We start from the raw sequence: 6,523 nt of genomic DNA, 5'->3' as shown, positions 1-6,523 counted from the left end.
TTATTTATGTTTTAGGCGAAGAAACCCTTGGTTGACCTCACAGATTGCAAGGACCTTGTCAGTTTACAATCCCTTATTTTTTTTATTTTTTATGCCTATAGCACCTGGTCTTACTAGGTGGTCTCCCATCCAAGTACTAAACAGGCCTGACCCTGCTTAGCTTCCGAGATCAGACGGGATCGGGCTTGTTCAGGGTAGCATAGACATAGACTTCTTTGGTTTTAGACAATGAAATAGAAACTTGTGGTACTGCAGTGAACTACTACATTCTTTTCCCTGCTGTTTCACTTTTCTTATTCCCTTCTTCCTCCTCTATGCTATTTCTCAGCACAATGCTTCCTGTGCTATCCCTTAAAGATAAAACAGTTGCCCAAATTGTGTCCTTTTCCCACTTTTTCCACTCAATCGATTGGCTTACTTATTTTTCTTGTATTTATTGCTTAGCTATTCAGTGTTGTTTTTTTGTCTGCATTGTCTCATTGAAACTTAACAACTCTGTGAGGAAAGTAGAATTATCCTACTTTACAAAAAGTTTACAGTGAGTTTTCTCAGACTCAGCGCTACTGACATTTCGAACTGAAAAATTCTTTGTTGTAGGGCCTGTCCTGTGCATTGCAGGAGATTTAGCATCATTCCTCACACCTATTCGATGCTCTTATAAAACCCAGTTGTGACAATTAAAAAAAAAAAAAGTCTCTAGATATTGTCAAGTTTCCTGGTTGGAAACAAGAGGTAAGAGATAAGGCTTAGAGAGATTATATAACTTGCCTGAGACTAAAAAGCTAGAAAGTGACAGACCTGGGATAGATCCTAGGTAGCCTGATTTTTAGTAGACCCTTGTTTTTACATCTTACACTAATTACACCTTTTTTATGTTCTTCCAGAAAATATCATTTACTCACAAGCCTTCAGTTAGAATCACCAAACCAATGACTTTTGAATGTATATCTAAAGAGAGACAAAAGTATATGCAAAAAATTCTTCACAAAATAAAAAAATTAAAATGAGCTTCCATGTCCAAGCACATTTAGTAAGGAGATGAAGAGACTCAAATTATACTCGTGAGATGTTTTTATTAACATGGTGAATTACTAATGCAACATGATAATGTGATTAATAGGTTTTGAAAACAGAGAGAATTAGCTTCAAAATTATTCCTCTACTTATTTCATATGTTTTGCAACACAATACTTTGGCCCCCTGGAGCAATGTTTACCTTTAAAATGGAAGACAAAAAGTACTCTTTGAATGTTTACTGAAATAGAAACTATGCATGTAGGTAGATAGGTATCAACTGGCTTTGTGATTGGCACACGTGTTCAACAGATGACACTGAAATTTGCCTATCCATATATCTATCTATACCTATCTATCTCTACATGTGTAAGTATGAATGTGTATGTATATGTATTTATGCTGCCTTTGTATGTGGACAAAGGAAAAAATTTTAGACAGCGTGATCTCACTATTTAAGGAAATATACTCAAGTATTAACAGTAATTACTGTTGAATGTCAATATATTTACATTTTTCTATGCTTTCCAATTTCTCTAAAAAATTGGAAAACAGCAGTTTTTAAAACATCCAATGGGAAGAAATGCAAGCATTGTAAATATAAAAATGTTTCAAGCATTTACAGAAAAAAAACAAATTATATATGCATCAGTGTAAAACAAAACCATCTTTGGAGTTAACAAAACCAAAGGTCTGATTGTAATATTTTAAAGCTGATTAATTGTGAACTCCAACATCAATTTCCATTCATCATCTGATTATAAGGAAAAAAAAGAAAAAAACTCATTTCTAACGGAATATGGACTTTTCTCTGTCTGAATATCTGAATACCACTTAGGCAGTTGGAAATTAACATATCCATAACTAAATTGGCCTACCCGCTTTATTTCCCCTACTCTTGATCTGTTATAACAACTACCAGTCTCCCAAGATAGAAGCACTTTTCTCTCATCTCCCACATTTAATTATTCCTCTAAATCTGTTTTAGAATAATGTTAGACTCTTAAACGCCAGTGAATAACCCTCAGGACTGTGGCTACAGTCTCAGCAATCTCCCTACTTGAGTTCCTCCCCACTAAACTCAATCTCCTACCCCCTTCCTTCAAAATCAAATACAAATTGCAGCAGCGACAGCCCTCTGTTGGTTCCTTATTGCTCGGACAATAAAATCCACATTCTTTTAGTTTGAGATATTAGATTTCTTTATAATCTGTCTCCATCTCTTCTTTTCAATCGTGTCTCCCAGCACTCCACCGGTCTAATCAACTGTTCAGTTCCTTGCCCTATAAATCCTCTGTTTTTGACATTTTTTACTTATTACTGAACAATGGCTTTCCAAAATTCCTTGTCTTTGTGTATGCCCTTCTCTCAGCAGGAGCTGCCCTCACCTTTCCCTCTTTTAATGTAAAATCCCTGCTCAAACTTGACTCACATTATCACTTTGTCTAGCAAACCCTCTAAGACGCTATAGGCAGAACACCTTCCTCCATCCTCAGTTCTCTCCCAAGCATTTTGTTCATAATGTAACAGTTTCTCATGTTGATTTTTTTATGCATCTGTTTTGACCAGGAGTTACCCCAAGGCAGGCAAAAATACTTTTATTTATTTTTATAGCTCTGGACCTCGGAATAGAATTTGGTTTGGAATCTGTAATGTCAGCTCTAAATTCACCATTTTTGACTGCTCTGTAAAAATGAGATCTGGGCTATTTAAGTAATTTTTCTTTGCCAATTAGCCCTGGAACTTTGCCAGTAGAGAACACTGGCAGACACGATAAGAGTAAAGGGTTTTACTTCCTGCTTCTAGTGTGTTTGCAATGTTCTTGCAGCTTCTCCAGTGTCTGGCTACTTCAGTACATAGAGGCCAGTAATATCAAGCAGCCAGCAGCCTCCCCAGCAGTCATCCCTTCAGGTAGTTTTATACTTCCCTGTGAACAGCTTACCCTGGAACCCTGCAGGGTAGAATTCTTGTGCAAGTTTTACTGGCATAGCAAAAAAGCTCTTCACGGCCATTGCAAGCCATGGCTGTGTCCTTCTTAGTTGGGGTGATTTTGTTTCCCTGGGGGACATCTGGTAATATCTGGAGACAATTCTGGTTGTCATGATGTGGTGTGTTGTTGACAAACAGCAACAACAAAAACAAAACTCTCTGACCCAGAAGGTCAACAGTGCTACGTTTCAGGAATCTTGCTTCATAACAGAGTCTAGCTCTTCGTTCCAGCAGGGCCAGGGTCTGGGGCGGACAGGCGAGGATCTTCCTTGAGTGCTTTCTCACAGGCCTAGGGTTAGTGACTACTCCTTATATTTGCTATTTCTATATCCTCTAGGGGTCTCTTCTCAGTAGCTAATCCCTTATTACTTCAACTCTTTATTATAATTACTAATTCTTTATAATAAACTTTTCCAGTTCAGATTACCATGTCCTATCTCTATATTGGACCCAGACCAATACTGCGTGACTCAGATACTTAGTGAGCACTTATTATACTTCCTGGCACTGCTAAAATCTGAGGATGCAGCAGTGAATAAAATAAACATGCTTTCTGTCTTCCTCGAGCTTATAGTTCCTAAGTCAAAATAGTTCAGCAAGTGTAAATGCATGACACAACAAGCAGATGATTGTGTAGTAAAAAGCAACAGGAAGAGCCGCACTTATCATGGAAGGTCAGGAGAGTGACTGAATAAAGTCAGTCATTTTTATATATATATATATATTTTTGAGAAAATAAATTAGCTAAAGTAATAAAATTGTCATTTTAACTAGGGATTCAACTATTTGGCCAGGATGGTAAAGTTTTGACACAGTGAGTTCAGCAGCCATTTAGAGTCATTTGGAACTCAAAGATTTTATCCTCTAATCTTTTTTCTTAGAAGTAGTAGACTTAATTTTGGATTTAATTCAATAAATATATTTTAGCTCAATTCAGAAGCCATCAGTTTCTTCTTTTTCAGGTAGACATTTTTGATTATATCATTCTTGCGATTGTTCATTTGCATGATTCTAATCTTCTTGAAGTCAACTGTCTCTTTTTATGTATTTCTATTTATCACAGCACCAATACTAGGGCTTAACACAGTAGATACTCAAGATGTGCTTATTGTATTAATAAATGTATGAGTCTTATATCATGGTAATTTAAATCATAATGTGATTCAGGTGAAAAAGCACCAAAACAAACGTCATGAAATCTCTCTGTTGCATCTCATTTTGGCACTAAAAAGTCTGGACAATCCATATTCCCCCAGGACTCACCTTTCTCACTTCTAAAGAATTTGGAATAGAGATTTTTTAAGGTCTCATTAAGTTCTAAAATTTTAAGATATAGCAAATGCATTAGAATATAAGAATGTGAATGTATTACCTATCTATCTTGATTCCTATTATTTTTTACTAAATTTAGTGGGGTGACATTGGTTAATAAAATTATATAGGTTTCAAGTGTACAATTCAATATATCACCTGGATATTTCATTAAATGTTCACCACCCAAAGTCAAATCTTCCATTACCAGAGCAAAAGGTGAGGAGGAGGGAAGATAGGTAAGGGTTAAGGGGGTCGAATATATAGTAATTAATTCTTATTAGTAAACTGGGTGATTTGTGTGCACCTGGCACTTCTGGGTCTCAATTTCCTCATCTGTAAAATAAATCTGATCTATTACGAGGGTTAGGAAACTACAATCCTTGGGCCAAATGGCAGAGTTAAGTTTTTATGACAAAGAACTGACCGTAGATCTGAAAATGTTTACTATTTCACCCTTTATAGAAAAAGTTTGTCAAGCCTTGGTCTGAAGATCCCTCCTATTTCTTTTTCTTAAATATCTACTATGACTTTCTGACTAATCTGGTCACCATTTAACATTTTTTAACAATGCTTTTTAAACAAAAATATTCAAAATATGATTAATGGTCCACCAACATATTAATGACATACGACTTCTATTTCGCACAGAGTCAATAGGTTACCAAAGTACTGTTGGAACCTTCTATGGAGTGGTGACTTAACAGATAAGAGCTGGGAATTACACATACACCAGAGATAAAAAAATGATATTTACATATTTGCCTTTACCCACCCCCAATCCGCCCAAATACTAGATGTCTGAGTGTCTGACATATGGCAAGCAGTCAGTAAGTTCTATTTGGATGGATGAAGCAAGAAATTACACCTTCTCAATGAGTTCTCTAGTCAGTGATGTTACACATCGTTTCTTTATAGACTTGCTGTAGGAAAAAGGTCTACTATTTTAAAGCACTGTACCTCTTTCCATAACATTAAACAACAAATACTGTCTCTGGACATACTCCTTTTCTAGTAGAAATGTGCTTATTTTGTAGATAGATCTTGCTTGCTCAGGACATGCTATAATTCAACTCACATCATTAAACTGAACCAATATAATGTTCCTCTTTCTTCTAAATTTCTAGATTTTATCTCTCCTGCTTAATAAATACTTTTTGTAAAGCATATCAATCAATAATAGCTCCATAAAAAAAGAGAAGCCCAAATAATTATAGCTGACACCATTCTTAGTGAGGCATATTAGTTTTCTTGTGATCATCCTGCCAATATCCTCACATCACCCCAGATTTCATTCTGGAAAATAAACCAAAATAAAATCCACTTAGGCTGTAGGAAAGGCTAAGGCTATGAAATATATTATCACCCTATCAATTAGGCATTATGGCTTCTGATTAATATTGCCTATGGAGTCCCTATAGTCCTATCATGTGAACACAGAACAGCAAACTATGTAAAGACAAGGACACAGGCAACTGAGGCAGGGTAAATATCAGTAGGTACATGGGCCTTCATGCAGCTGACCTGGTTGGTGGGGTTAAAATGGTGCCTGAAAGAGTCTGCTGTTCCCCAATTTTTCCTCTTCTCCTCTCCCAGCTTGGCACTTGAAAATTCTAAAATCTTTTAGATTTTCTGATTTTTCAGTCTTCAGGGGTATGTCATCAAAATGCAAATAACTTTTGTAGAGATTCCTCTTACTCTATAATTAGCTATTAGCCAAATTAATGCAAGGTCTGAAGCGAAGTCCCAGAGAATAGAAAAGTAAAATTAAATGCAGGGATCAAAAACAAAGAAACAGTGTGTGCTTGGGAGTGGGGATAATGATTAAAAAAAAAAAAAAAAAAGCGCCTTACAGAAGAGTAAAGTGAAGAGAATAAGAGAACTGGAGGAAAAGAGTTTCAGAGAGGGGAAGGCAAGTAGAAAGAGGCAGGCAAGTAGAAAGAGGACCAAACATGGAGGGCACTTCAAATCCGTATTCTTTAAGTGTTTGTTTTATTTAAACAGGGTGAGCACATGAGCACAACATGGAAGAGGATTAGAACAGGACTGCTGGGGGCTGCGCTCAATTCTTCAATATTAAGTCAGGGATCAGCAAATTGTGCCTCACAGGCCAAATTCAGCCCATTGTGTAATCATTAGCAAATAATGACTTTTACATTTTTAAACCATGGAAATAAAAAATTATTAAAAGATGAATAATATTTCTTGA

The 6,523-nt window shown here is 36.1% G+C and overlaps 1 protein-coding gene and 1 pseudogene across 1 annotated transcript in view; both read right to left on the bottom strand.

Annotated features, from left to right (window-relative positions):
* Positions 1 to 6,523, bottom strand: part of PRKG1 (protein kinase, cGMP-dependent, type I) — a 1,084,330-nt gene that overhangs the window by 119,879 nt on the left and 957,928 nt on the right. The gene's annotated exons all lie outside the window — the stretch shown is intronic.
* LOC111740824 lies at positions 93 to 211 on the bottom strand (annotated as a pseudogene).

The sequence above is a fragment of the Pteropus vampyrus genome, unplaced genomic scaffold (assembly GCF_000151845.1).
Source record: "Pteropus vampyrus isolate Shadow unplaced genomic scaffold, Pvam_2.0 Scaffold68, whole genome shotgun sequence".
NCBI classification, from domain to species: domain Eukaryota; kingdom Metazoa; phylum Chordata; class Mammalia; order Chiroptera; family Pteropodidae; genus Pteropus; species Pteropus vampyrus.
The sequence above is the reverse complement of the archived record's forward strand: the minus strand, read 5'-3'. Positions and strand labels throughout refer to the sequence as shown.